Consider the following 22,637-nt stretch of genomic DNA (forward strand, 5'->3'; position numbering starts at 1 on the left):
GGCCTCTCAGGCGTGCTTTTTCCTTTTTCCTTTGTTAAATCTGCTTTTATACACAGTAAGACTTTGCTTGATTCCAATAACTGTGTGTATGGCAGGTCCACCGCATCAGTGAGCAGCCAGCAGTTAAGTGAAGGTGAGCTGGGCCAGCAGACTGGGGATGTCAAGATGGGTTGTTGGGCCAAAGGATCTGAGTTGGACCTTTGGGTCAGGCCTTCAGGCCTGGGGATTCAAGTCAGGCTGCTGGGCCTGGGGATTCGAGACGGGCCTTCAGGCCTGGGGATTCAAGTCAGGCTGTTGGGCCAGTGGATTTGAGACGAGCCTTCAGGCCTGGGGATTCAAGTTGGGCCTTTGGGCCTGAAGATTCGTGTCAGGCTGTTGGGCCTGGCAATTTGAGTTGCGCTGTTGGGCCTCAGGAGAAGTCTGATTAGGTTCGAAATAGCTGACCTGGATGCAGACCATGCTGCTGCATGCAACTTGGAGGCACCAGAGTTGGTGCTTTCGAGTTGGCAAGAAGGCTGCATGCAGTGAAACTATGAATGACTGTCTTGGATATTTCATTTGCAATTACAAGACCCTATTGGATATTGATTGCTGCAGGCCTGCTTCCCTTGTTTGCTGGTGAGATAGACAGTGAGGTAGCAGTGCCGCCTTAGTTGTGACAAGGACTAGGCCCCAATCCTTGGGCTTGAGTTGTAGCGTGGTGTCCGGGCTCAGTTTGGGTGGCCTTGGTGGAATTACAAGCTGGACTTTAGGGAACCATCAATTTGTGGGACTTGTGTTTTCTTATGTGACTGATGCACCATCAATAACTCTCAGAGACGGGAGGCGAACGATAGGCTTTTATTAGCTGCAAGAGACCACGATTAGCAGCAAGAGACCATCACACAACATCCTGGAGACTGAGGGAGGAGCCGTATCATCAATCACCTTTATACCGGGGTCTGTGGGAGGAGCCACAGGAGCAGTCAGCAGAGGGGCAAGTCCAGACAGGTATATGTAGTTCACCACAGTGACTACGTCCTTTATTTCCCCTTTCTCATTATTTTGAATGTTTGTGTATGTTTTGGGACCATGGCCCCAGAGGAACACCGTCTACTTAGCTGTACCCTCATATGGTTTGAATGACAATTAAACTTGATTTGATTTGATAACCGTAACACTTTATAAGAGTACAGCGAATATTTACAAGGCTGCTGCCAAGACCTGAGGACCTGAGTTTTTGAGAAAGGTTGGATTGGTTAGGGCCTATTTCCCTAGAGCATAGGAGAATGAGGGTAGAGTGGATAGAAATATACAAAATTATGAACAGGTTTAGATAGGGTTGGTTGGCAGGGTGGAGATATGTCTCTAACAAAGGAAGTGTAAGACACCCCTTCCCTCCACTAGTCTGCAGGTCACCGAGGTGTAGCACCTGCTCAGCCCCCAATCAGGGTCACGTGAATCCATGGGAGCAGGTGGTGGATGGTCACATGAACAGCTGGTGTATATCACAAGTCCTGGTTATGTGACCACCAACACCAGGCAGACAATCTCTGAAGAGTATTGATAATGGCTGGGGTCACCCGTCTTGTAAAGACACTGCCCAGAAGAAGGCAACGGCAAACCACTTCTGTAGAAAGATTTGCCAAAAACAATCATGGTCATGGAAACACCTTGATCGCCCATATCAATACGACACGGCACATAATAATGACGATAATAGATAGGGCAGATGCAAGCAGGCTCTTTCCACTGAGTTTGGGTGAGACTAGAACTAGAGGCCATGGGTTAAGGGTGAAAGGTGAAATGTTTATGGGGAACATGAAGGGAAGCTTCTTCACTCAGAAGGCAGGACGGTGAGAGTGTGAATGAGCTTCCAGCACAAGTGGTGGATGTGAGTTTGTTGGCAATGTTTAGGAGAAGTTTGGATAGGGACATGGAATGGAGGGGTGTGGAGGGCTGTGGTCCAGGTGTCAATCATTGGGACTAGGCAGAAGAACGGCTCAGCATGGAGTAGATGGGTTGAAGGGCCTGTTTCTGTTTTGTAGTTCTCTGTGACTCTCTGCGCACAAGCTCAGCGTCTCTGTGACCAAAAGTTGCGGATCTTCATAAAACTCAAAAGAAAGTCCGGTTTATAGCCAGATGCCCCAGTCCAAGATGAAAAACTTACCTGCCCGAACGTCGTAGGTACGCAGCATCAGATCAGCAGGGAAATGGCAGTAAAACATAAATTATACACAATTTTTGACAAGGAAAAACAGTTAGAATAAGAATTGTCCATTTATGGTAGTTGAAAAGTGATCAAAGCATCTACAAAATAGTGCAGGAGTCTGAGGCACATATTTTGTATATAGGAGGGTGCCTACAACATTTGCACAGTACTGTATTTGTCAATATAGAATGGAGAGCGAATTTGTAAATCTGCTGGGAGTAAAGGATATTGGGAGTGGTGAGGGTGGAGCACCATGGGAGGGGTGTGGGACAGGTGGCAGAGAAGGAGTGCCAGGGCAGGAGGGTGGTGCAAGTACAGACACACCCAGCCCTGAGACAGCAGGCAAGGTCACCGGATTCCAAACCATTGGTTTGAATCATTACAGAACGTCTCCCTGGTGCTTCCCACTCCCTCCCCTCTCCCTTCCCCTTTTCCCAACCATGATTCCCCTCTCCCTGCCTCCTCCCCACTCTCAGTCCACAATAGAGACCCAGATCAGAATCAGGTTTATCATGACTCACACATGTCATGAAATTTGTTTTTTTTTGTGTTAGCAGTACAGTGCAATATATAAAATTACTACAGTGCTGTGTGAAAGAGTTAGGCACACTAGTTATATATTTGCACAGGACTGTAGGGAGGAAAATTTAGAGTGATATGGGCCAACTGGCTTGGTGGTTACCATTGATGATTTGGGCCAAAGGGCCTGGTTCCATGATATGAAACTACGTTACATCCAGATAGAGTGGATGTGGAGAAGATGTCTCCGATAAGGGGGGAGTCTAAGACTAGAGGGCACAGTCTCAGAGAAAAGTCATGTCATTGTTTTGTGACTCCAAACATTAAATGAAATGAAAGCAAAAGACGGGATCATCTTCATCAAATGCCCATTACGCCGCTGGATTTTAGGGCAGCAGTGAAAATCCTCCATCTCTGTCTGCCCTTGGCCATCTCCTCTACTGTGCCCCAGGTGTGGCTCTGGGTCCTCCTTTCTGCCTCGATTGTACAGTGCCAAGTTGCCTTTGGTCTTCCGTGTTTCCTCCACCTTTCAGGGGTCCAGTGAAGGGCTGTCTTGATGATGGAGTCGGCCTCTCTTCTCATCACATGGCCAATCCATCTCCAGCATTTCCTCGTGATGATCGTGGCCATGTCCTCTTGGTGACATTGAAGGAGTAGGCCTGACAATACGAAGGCTCACGGTGTGGATGACGACAGCTTGGCTAGGTCGTTCTCTGCCATGAGCCAGCACTCTGACCCTTACACAAGAGTGGACAGAACACCGCCACCTTGGTGTGGAGGCTGGACTGAGCTGATCCCCGTGTGTTGCTCGTTGATCTGAAAGCAATTCTAGCTTTGCTGAGTCAAGAGATGGAAGCCCAAGAGATATGAGTCTTAGTTGGTGATGACTTTGAGTGAGGTACGTATGTATCACGTGGTGACGCAATGACGTGTACCATTTACGTACTCTTACATATAACCGCAAAGCATTATGTAAACAGCACAAAATGCTTAATCAAACAATATACTTACAATATTACTCATATAGTTCTGAAATACTAAAAACAAAACAGATGTCCCTTTGGAACAGAGATGAAGAGGAATTTCTTTATGGAATAGGGAAGCTGTGGAATTCATTGCCACAGATGGGTGTGGAGGCCAAGTCATTGAGTACATTTAACGCAGAGGTTGATAGATTCTCGATTAGTCAGGGTGTCAAAGGTTATGGTACGAATATAGGAGGATGGGGTGAGAGGGATAATAAATCAGACATGATGGAATGGCTGTGCAGACCACACCTGTCTTCCTTGTTTTCACAACCAGATTTGCTTAAAGTCCTATTTCTGGCTGAAGGTGTTCCAGAACTTTTCTGCTTTACTTCAGTGTTTCCTGTGGCTTCCTCATGTCCCTTTCTGATCAGATTTATCCTGGTTAATCTTCCACAGCGACAGAGCTTTGGCCCAGACTGCTCAGAGAAGTTGCCCTCCAGGCCGATGCATTACGACTTGGTACAGTGACTGCTCTACTCGTGACCACAAGGAACTGCCGAGAGTTGCTGACACACCTTGGCACATCGCGTGAGCCGGCCTCCTCTCCACGGACTCTGACTACACATTTTGCTGCCTCATTCAAACAGCCAGCATAATCAAAGATCCCTCCTACCTTGGACGTTCTCTCTTCTTCCCTCTCCCGTCGGGCAGAAGATACAAAAGCACGTCCCACTAGGCTGAAGGACAGCTTCTACCCCATTGTTATCAGACTCTTGAACCTAGTAAAATAAGATGGGTTCTTGACCTCACGGTCTAAGTCTTTATGATTTTACATCTTACTGAGAAGCGTTTGATGGCTCTAGGCCTGTACTCACTCTGTTTTAGAAGAATGAGGGAGGGGTCTCATTGAAAACCATTGAATATTGAAAGGCTTCGATAGAGGGTATGTAGAAAGGATGTTTCCTATAGTGGGAGTGACAAGGACCAGAGGGCAGAGCCTCAGAATATAAGGGTGTTTCTTTAGAACAGAGATGAGGAGGAATTTCTTTTACCAGGGAGTGGTGAATCTGCCACAGGTGGCTACAGAGGCCAAGTCAGTGGGTATATTTAAAACAGAGGTTGATAATCTCTTGATTAATCAGAGCATTGAAGGTCACGGTGAGAAGGCAGGAGAATGGGGTTGAGAGGGATAATAAATCAGCTGTGATGGGATGGCAGAGAAGACTGAATGGGCTGAATGGCCTAATTCTGCTCCTATGCCATTCAATTCAATTCAATTTAAGTTTAATTGGCATTCAACCATACACATACACCCATAAATACAGCCAAATGAAACAGCAGTACGCCAGGGCCAGGATGCACAACAGTCACACACAGTACACAGCACAAGATAGCAAGTATATTTACGGTATCAGTGAAGTACAGACACACTAAAGAGTCCAGTTCCTAAGTCCATGAATGCTGCAGAAATTTGCAGTTGACCCCAATGCAGCTTGTCTTCTGCCGAGCGAACACTGGGGGCAGCACCGATGCCATGCCACACTGCCCCTAGTGGGGCGCGCCAGCTCCGACTGCAGGCAGGCGACACCACGACCGAGGCCATGCAGCTCCCTCCCGCCATCTGTCGATAAATCAGTGAACTGGGCTTGCAGCATTCCACATTAAGTGAATCCGACTTGTTACGGGGAGAATGGGGTTTACAGGGATAATAATTCAGCCTTGATGGAATGGTGGAGCAGACTCGATGGGCTGAATGGCCTAATTCTGCTCTGATGTCGTGTGGTCTGATGTTGTTGAATGAAAAGTGTTTTGACTTACTTCTGAGGAAGTGAGGGCAGCACTGGTTTCCAAGTCCTACTGCAGAGTTCAGAAGCACGTCACTGCTCCAAACTGATTCATTACGGAAGAGCGATGGTATTTTCTTTTCCAGGAACTTGTTATCTTAATTCTACATCAGTCATTAGTTCCGCCGGAGTTACCTATTTAATGCATCACCCTCTGCACAATGGGCTCAAATTGGTTCCTAACTTGATTACAATCAGCACGGCACACTCCATATAAATTATCGTTAAAGGGATGCCTCTGCTCTCTGGAAAATTTGTAGCGCCTGTCAGTTCCATTTATGGTTCACTGGCTAAACTGTCTCCAAGTCGGCAGATTCAAGCCAGCCTGGTTCTGACTGATGCTCGCAGGGCAGTGCAGCGTAATTTGAGGTGCTGTCCTCTGGCGGAAATGTAGGGCTTCATGCATGTGTTCCGTGTTTCCTTAATGGGCTCGACTCTGTCTTGTGGCTGCCTGCAAGGAGACGAATCTCAAGCTTTATGTTGTCTACAGACAACATTGCGCAAAAAACTTAGACACATATATATACAGCCAGGGTGCCAAAGACTGTTGCTCAGTACTGTCGTAATTTTATGTATTGCACTGTACTGCTGCCACAAAACAAAACAAAATTCATGACATATGTGAGTGATGATAAACCTGATTCTGATCTGGGTCTCTGTTGTGGACTGAGAGTGGGAAGGGGGCAGGGAAGGTACTAAAAGTTTTTCAGCTATATAAGGAATAAAAGGGAGATGAGAGTTAATATTAGACCACTAGAAAATTATGCTGTTGAGGTAGTAATGGGGGACAAAGAAATAGCAAAAGAACTTAATAAGGACTTTGCTTTATTCTTCACTGTGGAAGACTCTAGCAGTGTGCCAGAGGTCCGTGACTGTCTGGGAACGGGAGTGAGTGCCATTGCTATCACAAAGGAGAAAGTGCTAGGCAAACTCAAAGGTCTTAAGTTGGACAAGTCACCTGGGCCAGATGGACTACATCCCAGAGTCCTGAAAGATGTAACTGAAGAGATAACCGATGCATTGGACCAGTTAGCTGAGCCTCAGGGGTTGGGTAAGTGTTGGTGTTCATCATTCAGGATGAGGCTTTGGGGTACTTGGAGACTTATGATAAAACAAGTCAAAGTCAGCATGGTTTCTGTAAGGGGAAATCGCCCCTAACAAACCTGTTAGAGTTCTTTGAGAAAGTAACAAGCAGGATGGGCAAAGGAGAGGCAGTGGATGTCACTTACTTGCATTTTCAGAAGGCATTTGATCAGGTGCTGCACGTGAGGCTTCCTAACAAGATAAAGTCCTATGGCATTACAGGAGAGATACTGGCATGGATGGAGGAATGGCTGACAGGCAGGAGGCAGTGAGTGGGAATAAAGGGGTCCTTTCAGGTTGGCTGCCAATGACTAGTGGTGTTCCTCAGGGGTCTTTTCACTACTTTTCACATTATTTATCAATGATTTAGATAAGGGAATCGATGGCTTTGTAGCAAAGTTTGTGGATGATACGAAGATAGGTGGAGGGGTAGGTAGTGCTGAGGAAACAATGCGATTGCAGCAGAACTTAGACAAATTGGAAGAATGGGCAAAAAGTGGCAGATGGAATACAGCGTTGGGAAATGCATGATAATGCACTTTGGTAAAAGGAACAATAGTGCAGAGTATTATCTAAATGGGGAGAAGGTTCAAACATCAGAGGTGCAGAGGGACTTGGGAGTCCTCGTACAAGACTCCCGGAAGGTTAATTTACAGGCTGAGTCTGTGGTAAAGAAAGCAAATGCAATGTTGGCATTTATTTCAAGGGGAATAGAATATAAAAACAAGAAGATAATGCTGAGTCTTTATAAGACACTAGTCAGGCTGCACTTGGAGTATTGTCAACAGTTGAGGGGTCTCAATGTTGTTATTGAGGAGAGTCCAAAGCAGGTTCATGTGGATGATTCCAGGAATGAAGGGGTTAACATACGAGGAGTGTCTGGCAGCTTTGGGCCTGTAATCATTGGAATTTAGAAGTATGTATGTGGATCTCATTGAAACCTACCGAATGTTGAAAGAACTAGATAAGGTGTGTAACATGCTGTCAGGTTTCACTGCTAATGTAATGGCTTCTCTGTATCAGCAATGTTTGGGTTATGACTAGAGATAACAGGGGCTTGGGAATGTATGCTAGCCAATGAGAGGCATGTTGTGTGTCTGGGAGCGGGGATTTCACAGGCTTTTGCCAGGGAAAGATGGGGAGAGATGACGCAGATGGAGAGAATTGATAGACTTGCCGGACGGAGTGGACTCGGAGCGAGGGTCTGAGGGTTGGCTACACTCGGAGGAGGTTGACGGGAAGCCAGTGGACTGAACCGTGAGCTCCAACATTGTGCTTTAGACTGTTTCAGAGAATGGGCCCTTTTCTTTGTTTTCTTTCTTTACTAACCATATCGTCAAATTAAGAATGATAAAGCTCAATTGTTTAATCGCATATTGTGTACTGTTTGTTATTTCGCGGTACTGATTTGTAACAAGGGACACATCACACAGCACCCACCCAAACAAGATTTCTTAAGTTTATCCGGGCTGAGGGCTGTCTTCCCCTGGATTAAGCTGCTAGCTGAACCGAGAGTTAAAGGTGGATGTGGAGAGGACATGTCCTTTGGCGGGGGTATCCAGAATTAGAGGGCACAGACTCTAAGTTGAGGGCTGGCCTTTTAGAACGAAGGAAGGAGGAATTTTTTAGCCGAAGAGTGGTGGATCTGTGGAATGCTCTGCCACAGACAGCGGTGGGGGCCAAGTCCATGAGTATGTTCAAAGTGGAAGTTGATCATTTCCTGTTTGGTCTGGGCATCAAAGGATGTGATTAGAAGGCAGATGTATGGGGTTGAATGGGATCCGGGATCAGCCATGATTGAATGGCGGAGCAGACTCGATGGGCTGAATGGCCTAATTCTGCTCCTATGTCATATGGTCTAAGGAGAGGGGAATCGTGGTTGGAAAAGTAGGAGGGAGAAGGGAGGGAGCAAGAAGCACCAGAGAGTGAGACATTCTGAAATCAATAAACCAATTGGTTGGAATCAAATAGCCTTGCCTGGTGTCTCAGGGCTCAGTGTGTCTGCCCCTGGCACTCCCTCTCTGCCACCTGTCCCACTTGCACCCCCACAGCACTCCACCCTAGTCATTCCTAACATCCTTTGCCCCCACCAGATTTACAAACTGGCTCTCCGTACCACGTTTATAAATACAGTATGGTGCAAAAGTCTTAGGCACCCCGGCTCTAGATCTGTGACTAAGACTTTTGCACAGTTCTGTACTTTGAACTTCTCTGTGGCAAAGTGAAGTCTTGTCTCCGAGTCGCCATTAATTCTCAGCCAGCCGCTGGGGACTAAAGATGACCACTGCACCTGTTCTGAGGATATGCAGTCGCAGATGAGCCAGGCAGCTGATTGTCCATCAGGGACTTACAGCTGTGTCGCCTATTGGACGGCCTGGATAGAGTGGACATGGAGATGGTTTCAGCAGTGGGAGAGTTGAGGAGCAGAGGGGACTGTCTCAGAATTGAAGGACGTCCCTTTAGGTGCCTGGGTGTGACGGCCTGTCCCTTGCTGCTGTCGGATAAGGTGTGTGTGTGTGACGGGCCGCAGCTCCCGGGGGTAGGTGTCTGCGTTTGACCGGTCTCTCTCCCTCGGTGCTGTCGGATAAGGTGTCTGTGTGTGACGGGCCGCAGCTCCCGGGGGTGGGTGTCTGCGTTTGACCGGTCTCTCTCCCTCGCTGCTGTCGGATAAGGTGTCTGTCTGTGTGTGACGGGCCGCAGCTCCCGGGGGTAGGTGTCTGCGTTTGACCGGTCTCTCTCCCTCGCTGCTGTCGGATAAGGTGTGTGTGTGTGACGGGCCGCAGCTCCCGGGGGTGGGTGTCTGCGTTTGACCGGTCTCTCTCCCTCGCTGCTGCCTGAGGATGATGCTGGAGTTCTGTGAGTTATGGATTGGGCTGTAGACTAGTTCAAACTGGTCTCTTTCGGTTCGATGCTATCTTCTTTCAGTGCTCTTGCCCTCCGTTTGCCTGGTGCAATTTGTTAGTTTTTTTCATGTAGGGTGGGGGTGGGGCTGGGGGTTTTGATGTTCTTGCTGTTTGCATGATTTATTTTCCTGACCTAAGGCAGAACATTCTAGATTATCAGTAAAGTCTACACCATCTTCTTCATGCCCTTGTTGTTAACGGTGGTTCTGATGGGTGGTTGGACATCGAAGTTAGGTTTGTTGGCAGCAGCACACACGAAGCACTCAGCAGGTCAGGCAGCGTCTATGGAGATGAATCCACAGTTGATCTTTCGGGCTGAGACCGTTCTTCAGGACTGAAAAGGGAGGGGGGAGCTGCCAGAGTAAAATAGTTGGGGGGGGGGAGGAGGATGGCTGGAAGGTGATGGGTGAAGTCTGGTGGGTGGGAAAGGTGAAGGACTGGAGAGGGAGGAATCTGATAGGAGAGGAGAGTGGATTGTAGGAAAAAAGGGAGGAGGAGGGTACCCAGGGGGAGGTGATAGGCAGGCAAGAAGAAGTGAAAGGTTAAAGTGGGGAACAGAGATGGGGGGGAATTTATAGTCATATGCACAGGTATGTTAAGAGCATTTAAGAATATGAGGGAGCATAAGTTTAAGGTGGTTGGAGGACAGTATGGGAGGTGGGTGTCAGAGGTGGGTTTGTTACCGAGAGAGTGGTGGGTGTGTGAAATACCCTGCCAGGGGTGGTGGTAGAGGCAGATACATCAGGGACATTTAAGAGACTCTGATAGATTCTTGAATGATAGAAGCATGTAGGGTTATGTTGGTCTTGGAGTAGGTTAAAAGGCCAGCACAACATTGTGGGCTGAAGGGTCTGTTCCTGTCGTGTGAAATCGATGGCAAGTTTCTGCTGCATTGCGGATCCAGAGAGCGTGGAGATTATGTAATTTATCTTGTAAACCAGAAAGTAGTGGTTTTGTTAGATGATGATAAGGATTAGGAGCAGGAATTGGTTTTAGTTTCTCTTCTGTGTCAGATCTCTGTGTGATACCCACTTCCTCCGAATGCGATTCACTTAGAGTGAATTAAAATGACTGATCTGTCCTTCTGGCTCGATACTTACAAAGACTCACCAATCATTGAGTGAGGAAGTTGATCTCATCTCAGTCCTAAACGTCCAGCCCTTATTCCGAGACTGTGACTCCTGCTGGTGGAAAATCTTTCCCGTCATCTAATCTGTTGAGCCCTCTCAGAATCTTGTCAGTCTTAATGAGACACCCTCTCATTCATCCACACTTCTATAGCGGATGGTCCAATTTCTACCTATCGGGAAACCAGTCTCGAGTCCTCACTGCACTCCGTGTGTGGCAGCGGCTTCTCTCTTCCCCTTTGGAGAGGTGACCTGATAGAGGCGTTAACAGAGTGGCCCCCCCCTGTACCTAATGAAGCAGCCACTGAGCGTATGCTCACGGTCTTCTGCTTGAAGCCCACCCTCTTCAAGGTTCGATGTGTCGCGTGCTCGGAGATGCACTGTTGTGATACGTGGTTTTCAGTCATTCTCACCTTGAGCCAGTCTGGTTATTCACCTCTGACCTCCTCATTAATAAGGAAATTGGGAGTAGCCGGGTGGGCACTGTGACAGACGTGGATCTTTCTGGCTGAAGGGCTTGTATCCATGCTGTACCTTGCACTGTGTCTCTACGTTTGCCCTCGTTGGTCTTTGCCTTCACGTATAGCTGTCTCCTTTACGTATATGTAAATTTGTGAACGTACATTTCTCGCCAGTTTACTCTCATGGCTGTCCTGGTTTCTCTCTGACAATTCCCCGCTCCTCCTCTGCTGAGATCAAAAACGCTCCCAGTCCTCAAGCCCACTGCTATTTCTGGCAACTTTGTCAGCTTCTTTTGATTTAATGCGATTTTAAATTCTTTTGTCAGACATGGATGAATCACTTTTGCGTTTGTGTCTTTTACAATTATTACCATCAAATATCAGATTTAATATCAGCGGCATGTGCTGTTAAATTTGTTGTTTTGCAGCAGCAGTTCAGTGCAATACATTATAATAAAAACTGTAAATTACAGTTAACGTAGAACATAGAATAGTACAGTACATTACAGGCCCTCCGGCCCACAACGTTGTGCCGACCCTCAAACCCTGCCTCCCATATAACCCCCCCCACCTTAAATTCCTCCATATACCTGTTTAGTAGTCTCTTAAATTTCACTAGTGTATCTGCCTCCACCACTGACTCAGGCACCAACCATTCTCTGAGTGAAAAACCTTTCTCTAATATCCCCCTTGAACTTCCCTCCCTTTACCTTAAAGCCATGACCTCTTATACTGAGCAGCGGTGCCCTGGGGAAGAGGTGCTGGCTGTCCACTCTGTCTATTCCTCTTAATATCTTGTATACCTCTATCATGTCTCCTCTCATCCTCCTCTCCAGAGAGTAAAGCCCTAGCTCCCTTAATCTCTGATCTAAACCAGGTAGCATCCTGGTAAATCTCCTCTGTACCCTTTCCAATGCTTCCACATCCTTCCTATAGTGAGGCGACCAGGACTGGACACAGTACTCCAAGTGTGGCCTAACCATTGTTAATTAAATAAGTAGTGCAAAAGAAAATAGCAGGTAGTGTTCAGTGTCCATTCAGAAATCGAATGGCAGAGGGGGAGAAGCTGTTCCTGAATCATTGAGTGTGTTCCTTTAGGCTTCTGTCCTGTCTGATGGTGGCAATGAGAACAGGGCATTCCCTGGGTGTTGGGAGTTCTTAATGATGAATGCCACCTTTTTGAGGCATCGCTTACTGAAGATGTCCTGGATACCATGGAGGCTAGTGCCCGTCATGGCCACCCCAAATACCAGGTGATGATGCTCTCCATGGCATTGCCTTTTGAAGGAGTCTTCAACATTGGTGAGCCTGGTGCCCATGATAGAGCTGGCTCAGTTTACAACTTCCTGCAGCTTTTTCCAATCCTGTGCAGTGGCCCCTCCACACCAGACAGTGATGCAGCCAGTTAGTTGCTCTCCGTGGTACATCTGTAAAAATTTGCAAGTGTCTTTGGTGACATACCAACTTTCCTCAAACTCCTCATGGAATTTCTTCTCAAACCCCTCATGGAATTTCTCCTCAGACTCCTCATGGAATTTCTCCTCAAACTCCTCATGGAATTTCTCCTCAGACTCCTCATGGAATTTCTCCTCAAACTCCTCATGGAATTTCTCCTCAGACTCCTCATGGAATTTCTCCTCAGACTCCTCATGGAATTTCACCACTGTTGCGTCTTTGTAGCTGCATTAGTTGCCTGCTTTATCACTGTAACTTACAGCAATTTTGTTGTGTATTGCGGAGTACTGCTGCTACAAAACATCAAATTCCATGATTACCTCAGTCACAGGCACGTGCCTCCTGTGCAACGAGGACATCTTCAAAGAGTGACATACCTCAAGAAGGTGGCATCCATCATTAAGGACCATCACCACCCAGGACATGCCCTCTTCTCATTGCTACCATCAGGGAGGAGGAACAGGAACCTGAAGACACACATTCAGCGATTCAGGAACAGCTTCTTCCCCTCTGACATCTGATTTCTGAATAGATACCCTTGCGTGGTTTAGCCTGCCAATTGAAGTGATGTATCGGGGTTTGGCCGCTGTCACATGCAAACAGCTCCTTGGAGCCACAGGTGAGAGGTGGGACCAAAGGTGAGTGAGCTGCCCCAGAATGGACACTTCACCAGAGGTGCTACCCCTCCCTGGACCCCTCACAAACCCCTCCCATGAACACTACCTCACCATTTTGCTCTCTTTTTGCACTACTTACTTATTTTTCATATGACTTATAATAATAGTATTTTTAATATTATGCACTGCACTCCGGCCTAGTGCAGCTCCGGCCTATGGTTAGGCCTCACTTAGACCCCCTCCAGTTCGCCTATCAGCCCCGACTAGGAGTTGAACTACCTGCTGAACCGTGTCTACGCCCACCTGGACAAGCCAGCGAGCACTGTGATGGTCACGTTTTTTGACTTTTCCAGTGCGTTCAACACCATCCGCACTGCTCTGCTGGGTGAGAAGCTGACAGTGATGCAGGTGGATGCTTCCCTGGTGTCATGGATTATTGATTACCTAACTGGCAGACCACAGTATGTGTGCTTGCAACACTGTGTGTCAGACAGAGTGGTCAGCAGCACTGGGGCTCCACAGGGGACTGTCCTGTCTCCCTTTCTCTTCACCATCTACACCTTGGACTTCAATTACAACAGAGTCTTGCCATCTTCAGAAGTTTTCTGATGACTCAGCCATAGTTGGATGCATCAGCAAGGGAGATGTGGCTGACTACAGGGCTACGGTGGGAAACTTTGTCACATGGTGCGAGCAGAATCATCTGCAGCTTAATGTGAAAAAGACTAAGGAGCTGGTGGTGGACCTGAGGAGGGCTAAGGCACCGGTGACCCCTGTTTCCATCCAAGGGGTCAGTGTGGACATGGTGGAGGATTACAAATACCTGGGGATACGAATGGACAATAAACTGGACTGGTCAAAGAACACTGAGGCTGTCTACAAGAAGGGTCAGAGCCGTCTCTACTTCCTGAGGAGACTGAGGTCCTTTAACATCTGCTGGACGATGCTGAGGATGTTCTACGAGTCTGTGGTGGCCAGTGCTATCATGTTTGCTGTTGTGTGCTGGGGCAGCAGGCTGAGGGTAGCAGACACCAACAGAATCAACAAACTCATTCGTAAGGCCAGTGATGTTGTGGGGGTGGAACTGGACTCTCTGACGGTGGTGTCTGAAAAGAGGATGCTGTCCAAGTTGCACGCCATCTTGGACAATGTCTCCCATCCACTCCATAATGTACTGGTTAGGCACAGGAGTACATTCAGCCAGAGGCTCATTCCACCGAGATGTAACACTGAGCGTCATAGGAAGTCATTCCTGCCTGTGGCCATCAAACTTTACAACTCCTCCCTCGGAGTGTCAGACACCCTGAGCCAATAGGCTGGCCCTGGACTTATTTTCCACTTGGAATAATTTACTTCAAATCATTATTTAATTATTTATGGTTTTATTTTGCTATATTTCTACACTATTTTTGGTTGGTGTGACTGTAACAAAACCCAATTTCCCTTGGGATCAATAAAGTATGTCTGCCTGTCTGTCTGCTGCCACAAAACACCAAAGTTCATGGCTCACATCAAGCTGATTCTGAAGGAATATAGCCTGAGATAGCGGCTATATTTCGTTAGGAGTTCAAGGAGATTTGGTCTGTCTCCAAAGACACTCGCAACTTTCTAAAGATGTACCATGGAGAGCATTCTGACAGGCTGCATCACCATCTGGTTTGGGTGGGGGGGGGGGGTTGCTACTGCACAGGATCGAAATAAGCTGCAGAGAGTTGTAAAATGAGTCAGCTCCATCATGGGCACCAACCTCCACAGTATCCTGGAGGATATCTTCAAGGAGCAGTGCCTTAAAAAGGCGGCGTCCATCGTTAATTGATTCTGCTATGGTTATTATTCTATTATGGATTTATTGAGTATGCCTGCAGGAAAATGAATCTCAGGGTTGTACATGGTGACATGAATGTAATTTGATAATAAATTTGCTTTGAACTTTGAACATCGCACAGGAACAGGCCCTTCAGCCCACAATCTGATGCTGGACTAATTAGGAATTAAGTGCCCAATTATACTAATTCTTTTGCTTACGCATCATCTGTCACTTTCCATTTCTTTTTAAAGAACCTCTGGAACATCTCTATCATATCTGCCTCCACCGTAAGCCTGGCAACAAGCACCCGTCTCAGAATCAGAATCAGTTAGCGATGAGAAGGGGGTCTTGTCCTGGGTGGTGGGGGTCCTTAATGGTGGACGCTGCCTTTCTGAGGCATCGCTCCTTGACGATGTCCTGGATACCATGGAGGCCGGTGTCCGTGGAGCTGTGACTCTCTGCAGCTTTCTGCGATCTTGCACAGTGATCCCCTCCATACCAGATGCTGATACAGCCAGTCAGAATACACTCCACACGACATCTGTAGAAGCTTACAAGTGTCTTTGGTGACATAACAAATTTCCTGAAGCTCCTAATGAAATGTATCTGTTGTCATGTCTTCTTTGTAACTGCATCAAAATGTTGGGCCCAGGTTAGATCCTCCGAGATATTGACAACTCGGAAACTTGAAGCTGCTCACTCTCTCCACTTCTGATCCCTCTATGAGGATCGGTGTGTGTTCCCAATCGTACCCTTCCTGAAGTTCACAATCAGCTCTTTGGTTTTTGTGATGATTAGTGCAAGGTTGTTGTTGCGATACCATTTAACTAGCCGATATATCTTGCTCTCTGAATCTTCTAACTGGAAAATTCTTCCAGAGGGATAGCACAAGTACAAGAGGCCAGATAGCCTTTTGTAAAATTCAATAGTTCTGAGAAGTGAGCAGGCTGCTGTTGATTTCATGAACAACAGTTGGAACTGGAATGTCAGTGGTGATCCGGGAACTACCAAAACCCAGGAAGCTGCTTTCAATGCTATCTGATGTACTGATCTTCACTCTCATTGCCCAGGAGAGCTGAACTCCTGAGGGAATCATTATTTCTCGAGATGAAAGGGATTCATAAAGAGCTAAGTGCAGGTGGGAAGCCATGATGGTCGGTCTCTAGACCATGCTAATTGCAATGGTTGTCGATCATTCTAATGAGTTTCAACAGATAATGCCCTTATGTTGTCTATCTCCCAGGGTTTACAGAATGAGTGTGTGTGAGAGAGGGAGGGAGAGAGAGAGAGAGAGAGGGGGGAGAGGAGAGAGGGAGAGTGAGAGAGAGGGAGAGAGAGAGAGAGGGAGACAGAGAGGGAGGGAGAGAGAGAGGGAGAGAGAGGGAGAGGAAGAGAGAAGGAGAGAGGGGGAGAGAGAGGAAGAGGGAGAGAGAGGGGGGAGTGAGAGAGGGAGAGTGAGAGAGAGGGAGAGAGAGAGAGAGGGAGACAGAGAGGGAGGGAGAGAGAGAGGGAGAGAGAGGGAGAGGAAGAGAGAAGGAGAGAGGGGGAGAGAGAGGAAGAGGGGGAGAGAGAGAGGGAGAGGGAGAGGGGGAGAGAGAGGGAGGAAGTGAGAGAGGGAGAGAGGGGGAGAGAGAAGAGGGGGAGAGAGAGGGAGGAAGTGAGAGGGAGAGAGAGAGAGGGAGAGAGAGGGAGGGAGAGGGAGAGAGAGGGAGAGAGAGAGAGTGAGAGGGGGAGAGGGAGAGAGAGAGAGTGTGTGATAGAGAATGTGTGTGTGTGTGTGAGAGAGAGAAAGTGTGAGTGAATGTGCATGTGTGTGAGAGACAGTGTGAAAAAGCAAGGGAGAGAGTGTGTGTGTGTGAAAGAGAGAGAGAGTGTGTGAAATAGAGAGTGTGTGCGAAAGCACAAGAGAGAGACAGTGTGTGGGTGAATGTGAGTGTGTGTGTGTGGCCCACACTGCGGAGGATCTTCAGACTGTCCTGACTGTGGACAGTGAATGGTCAGGATGGGGCTGACCGACAATACCACCAAGACAGAAGTGGAGTTCCCACCCACCCTACCATATGTCCCTCTCTGCATCCTTCTAACAATCACTTGTGTATCATCAATAACTTGCAATGTATTATAAGTGATCCCTTTGAATAAATCTTTGATACAGATTGCAAGTACCTGGAACTGACACCATGGTACGCACAGACTCCCGGCCAGAAAATGACCTGGGTATTTGCCTGCTTGTGTTCTGTTAAACAATTCTCAAACCTGTAATGTTACTCAAGGATTTCCATGTGTGGAGCCTAACCAGGGACTTCTGAAAGTCCAATTCCACATTAACTGGTTCATCACTATCGACTTTGCTGGTTACAATTCCAAAGAACAAAAGTGTAGTATGCTTTCCCTTTCATAAACCAATGCATTGGCTGCACAATCGTATTGTTATTTTCTGAGTGCCCTATTACCACTATCCCACTCATAAGTTCCAGCCATCTCTCTACTCCTGATGTCAAGTTGTTCATGGCCCACCGTTTACTTTCTCTTGTTTCAATGCACCATTTAGCAGATACCATTGAAGAAGTTCTACTTGGAATCAAACAGCAGTAGAGGAATTTCTGCCTAAGCTGGATGTTGTTCTGGAAGGACTCAGTGGAGTAAAGACCATGAAAGAAGATATATTGGTCTTTGGAGATAGATAGAAATCTCAGAACCCTGCAGAGATACCGGGAAACACAGAAATCAAAGTTCACGATGGTCTTGCTTCCTGGGTTTGCAGAGCTGGACTTAGCTAACCCATAAAGAAAAACATTGAGTTCAATGTATATCATAGGCTATGACATGACATGGTGCTGGGAAAAGATGCTATCCTCAACCAGAAGGCCTTCATATCTTACTTTTAATGTCAGTAATTATTAGTGGCCAATATTATACTTCTCCTGGAATTAAGGAAAGGTGTGGTACTCTGTTATTATGGGCCCTTTTTAAAATATCAGACACAGATGCCCAGTTCTCTGGGTTTTGTGCAATGTAACTGATAAATAGAAGAATTAAATTTTCTTTAAAATGCATCAGGATGTCACAAACAGGCAAAATATAACTTGTGCAGCAAAGGTGTACAATCCTGGATCGACCATTCACTGAAAATGTTTCAGATTAATTTCTCTGCCAGGATATTAATGAGTCTGTTACCAATGACCTCATTAATGAAAACAACGAGGAAGGCAAACAGATCTCAGGTTTGGCTTTATTTATTTATCATGAGTACATTGAAATGTCTCGTTTGCGTTAACAGCCAACATGACCTGAGGGAGTACAGGGGCAGCCCGCCAGTGTAGCACGTCCACAGCACTTGGCAGAACAACACAGAACACAACAACAAAACAAGCCCCTTTTCTCCCTCCCGGCCAAACTCACATACCGTCCTGAGCAAAACTCTGAGGCACACACACACGTTGCTAGGGTGCCCAAGACTGTTGCTCATTACTGTAGTAATTTTATGTATTAAACTGTACTGATGCCACAAAAAAAAACAATTTTCATGACACATGTGAGTGATGATAAACCTGATTCTGATCTGGGTCTCTGTTGTGGACTGAGAGTGGGAAGGGGGCAGGGAGAGGGGAATCATGGTTGGGGAAAGGGGAAGGGAAAGGGGAGGGAGTGGGAAACACCAGAGAGACATTCTGTAATGATCAATAAACCAATTGTTTGGAATCAACTGACCTTGCCTGGTGTCTCAGGGCTGGGAGTGTCTGCACCCACTCCTGGCACTCTTTCTCTGCCCCTTGTCCCACACCCTCCCATGGCACTCCATCCTCGCCATTCCCAACATCCTTTGGTCCTGTCAGATTTACAAACTCGCTCTCCACTCCACGTTGACAAGTACAGTCCTGTGCAAAGATCATATGCACCTTGGATATATATATATATAAAATGTGCCAAAGACTTTTGCACAGTATTGTATGTCTTTGGTTATGGAGAGAAGACAAGAGAATGGGGTTGAGAGGGATGATAAATCAGCCACGACGGGATGGCAGAGCAGACTTGATGGGCAGAATGGCCTAATTCTGCTCCTACGACTTATAGTCTTATAAGATTTCTGAATGGTGCATGTACACACACATCATTATCATCATGTGCCGTGTTGTATGATGTGAGTGATCAAGTCCTCAGTCTGTCTTTAATCTGAGAACTTCTAATCAGCTCTTCAAAACTTTTGCCTCTCCACCTCACGATGTAACTCATGAATGCCATGCACCGTCTACCGAGACTTCTTCTTCCGGCAGTTTCTCCCATCACTGCGAGATGTTCGAGCTTGTCTTTCCTCAGTACGCGTGGAAAGTGAAGCTCAAACATTACAGTGACAGGAAAAATTGATGGAAGAAAAGGTCACAAGCTTGTGCACACTAGCTCACTCTTCTTCTTTTGCACTATTTATTTAGTTTTTGCCATGACTGTGCAAGTTCTTCCCCACCCCCGGGCTTTGGTTCCCTCCCACACATCCCAGCCCACGTGCGGGTGGGGAGGGTAGCCTCCGTCACTGACCCCATCATGAAGGCTGGTGGCAGAAAGGAATCAGAGGTGAATTGATGGGGTTGTGAGAGAGACGATACAACACAGGGGTGCAGAGATGTAAGGAGAAGGGAAATGGGACTCTGATAGACTTTGTTGTCGCAGTCATGGACCCAACAGGCCAAATGGCAGTCCAAAATACCTTATCTGAGGTAGTTTATGCAAAATTATCGCCACAAACAGTGAAGGGGCAAGTGATGGTGAGGTGAGTTCAGGGGATGAGCCGGCTTGGTGTGTTGCAAAAGGAATTCCGATGCCCATACAACTGGCTTGGGTGTGAGGTTGGTTCTCTCTGGGTGCCGAGAGGTGAAATGTGGCCGGGGCAGAGGAGATTCGATGCCTGTAGAACTGGCCCGGGTGTGAGGTTGGTTCTCTCTGGGTGCCGAGATGATTTGAAGAGCTTGAGAGCAGCTTCGGGCTGGGCGGTGAAATCTGGGCCTGGAGCAAATCGCTGGACAGTGTTGTCTAGGCCTGGAACCTTTCATCGCAGCCAGGTCCTAGTGTGAGGTACTATTTTCTGATCAGAGAATTCACGCGCTGGCCCAGATCAGAAGTGAAAGCCGATTTTGCTCACTCTCCAGGGTGCTCACTCCTCTAGGGTGCCAAAGTCTTTCACTTCCATTGCTTGGTCAACTTAAACGCCAGCCCAGATAGACTGAAAAGACAAGGTGTCGGGATCTGAGGTGAGAACTGATAGTTCCCTGCCATGGTCTCGCCTCTCTCCACAGTGCTGAGGCTATGAAGGGCCCCAGCTGCTGTGCTCCATGCCCACTAATACGATGAACTGATAAGCCAGGCTTCGGGCCTACTCCGAGCTGCTCTGGCCTTCAGAACCGAGGACTCCGTTTTGGTTCGGAATGCTGTTGTTCACTTCAGCTGTTTGCATGATCTGTGTCTTTTTTTCTTTCTCTTGCACATTGGTCTTTTATTTTTATTCTTATTCTTGTTTTTCTTTAATTGGGCTCTTTTGGGTTTCTTGCTACTCATGAGCAAGCAAATCTCAAGGTTATTCTTTGAAAATAAATGTAGCTTCAATCTTGAACCTTGACTAGCCTCTTTCCCTGTTGCTTGACCAAGCTGTGTCCCAGTCACAGTCACCAATTTTCTCTACCTCTTCACTCCACTAATATTGCCTTTAGCCAGTGCTAATCCACCATCTCCAAGAACGGTTGCTTCTGGAGTCTTGATGAATATTAATTCGATTTCCTGAAATATGTCCAAGAATTCAAAGAAATCTTGTCAGTACATAAAGCCAGCAGTAATCATATAATATGTTAATTAGCCAAGCATCATTGCTAATTTCAATGCAGACATTAAAATAATTAATGTACGTGCTGTGTGTATTGTGAAGGATTAGTGTTGACTGTGGTAACATTCAGTCCTGTGCAAAAGTCTTAGACACTCAGATAGAATCTAGCCAGGGTGCCTAAGACCCTTGCACATCACAGTACTGTAGTAATTTCATGTATTGCACTGTACTGCTGCCACAAAAAAATTAAATTTCATGCCATATGTGAGTGATGATAAACCTGATTCTGATCTGGGTCTCTATTGTGGACTGAGAGTGGGAAGGGGGCAGGGAGAGTGGAATTATGGTTGGGAAAAGGGGAAGGGAGAGGGGAGGGAGTGGGAAACACCAGGGAGACATTCTGTAATGATCAATAAACCAACTAATTGGAATCAAATGACCTTGCCTGGTGTCTCAGGGCTGGGTGTGTCTGCATCCACACCCACCCCCTCCTCACCACTAGCTCTCCCTCTCTGCCCCCTGTCCCACACCCTCACCATTCCCAACATCCTTTACTCCCAGCAGATTTATTAACTAGCTCCCTGGTCCACATTGACAATTGCAGAACCGTGCAAGAGTCTTCATACGTGAGAGTGTGAAATGTGAATGTGAGTGTGTGTGTGAGTGTATGTGTGTATGTGAGTGTGTGTGTGTGAGTCAGTGTGTGAGTGTGTGTGTATGTGAGTGTATGTGTGTGTATGAGTGTGTGTGTATATGTGAGTGTATGTGTGTGTGAGTGTGTGTGTCAGTGTGTGAGTGTGTGTATGTGTGTATGTGAGTGTATGTGTGTATGAGTGTGTGTGTGAGTGTGTGTGTATGTGAGTGTATGTGTGTGTATGAGTGTGTGTGTGAGTGTGTGTGTATGTGAGTGTATGTGTGCGTATGTGTGTGTATGTGAGTGTATGTGTGTGTATGTGAGTGTGAGTGTGTGTGTGTATGTGAGTGTGTGTGTGAGTGTATGTGAGTATGAGTGTATGTGAGTGTGTGTGAGTGTATGTGTGTGTGTGTATGTGTATGTGAGTATGAGTGTATGTGAGTGTGTGTGTGTGTATGTGAGTATGAGTGTGTGTGTGTGTGTGAGTGTGGTGTGAGTGTGTGTGTGTGTATGTGAGTATGAGTGTGTGTGTGTGTGAGTGTGGTGTGAGTGTATGTGAGTGTGTGTATGTGTATGTGAGTATGAGTGTGTGTGTGTGTATGTGAGTGTATGTGTGTGTATGTCTGTGTGTGAGTATGTGTGTGTATGTGAGTGTGAGTGTGTGAGTGTATGTGAGTATGAGTGTATGTGAGTGTGTGTGTGTGTGAGTGTGTGTGTGTGTGTATGTGAGTATGAGTGTATGTGAGTGTGTGTGTGTGTATGTCTGTGTGTGAGTATGTGTGTGTGTATGTGAGTGAGTGTGTGTGTGTATGTGAGTGTGTGTGTGAGTGTATGTGAGTGTGTGTGTGTGTGAGTGTATGTGAGTGTGTGTGTGAGTGTGTGTGTGTGTGAGTGTATGTGAGTGTGTGTGTGTGTGTGTGTGTGAGTGTATGTGAGTGTGTGTGTGTGTATGTCTGTGTGTATGTGTGTGTATGTGAGTGTGAGTGTGTGTGTGTATGTGAGTGTGTGTGTGAGTGTATGTGAGTGTGTGTGTGTGTGAGTGTGTGTCAAAGCATGATGGTGAAGGTCACAACAGTTTTGAATATATTTGGACAGGTTGGGAGAGTGGGCAAAGAAATAGCTGATGAAATGTAGAGCAGGGAAGTGTAGGGGTTTTACACCTTTGTAGGAAGAATAAAAAAACAGACTAATTTCTCAATGCAATTAAAATTAAGAACCT

The sequence above is a fragment of the Hypanus sabinus genome, chromosome 18 (genome assembly GCF_030144855.1).
Source record: "Hypanus sabinus isolate sHypSab1 chromosome 18, sHypSab1.hap1, whole genome shotgun sequence".
In the NCBI taxonomy this organism is placed as follows: Eukaryota; Metazoa; Chordata; class Chondrichthyes; order Myliobatiformes; family Dasyatidae; genus Hypanus; species Hypanus sabinus.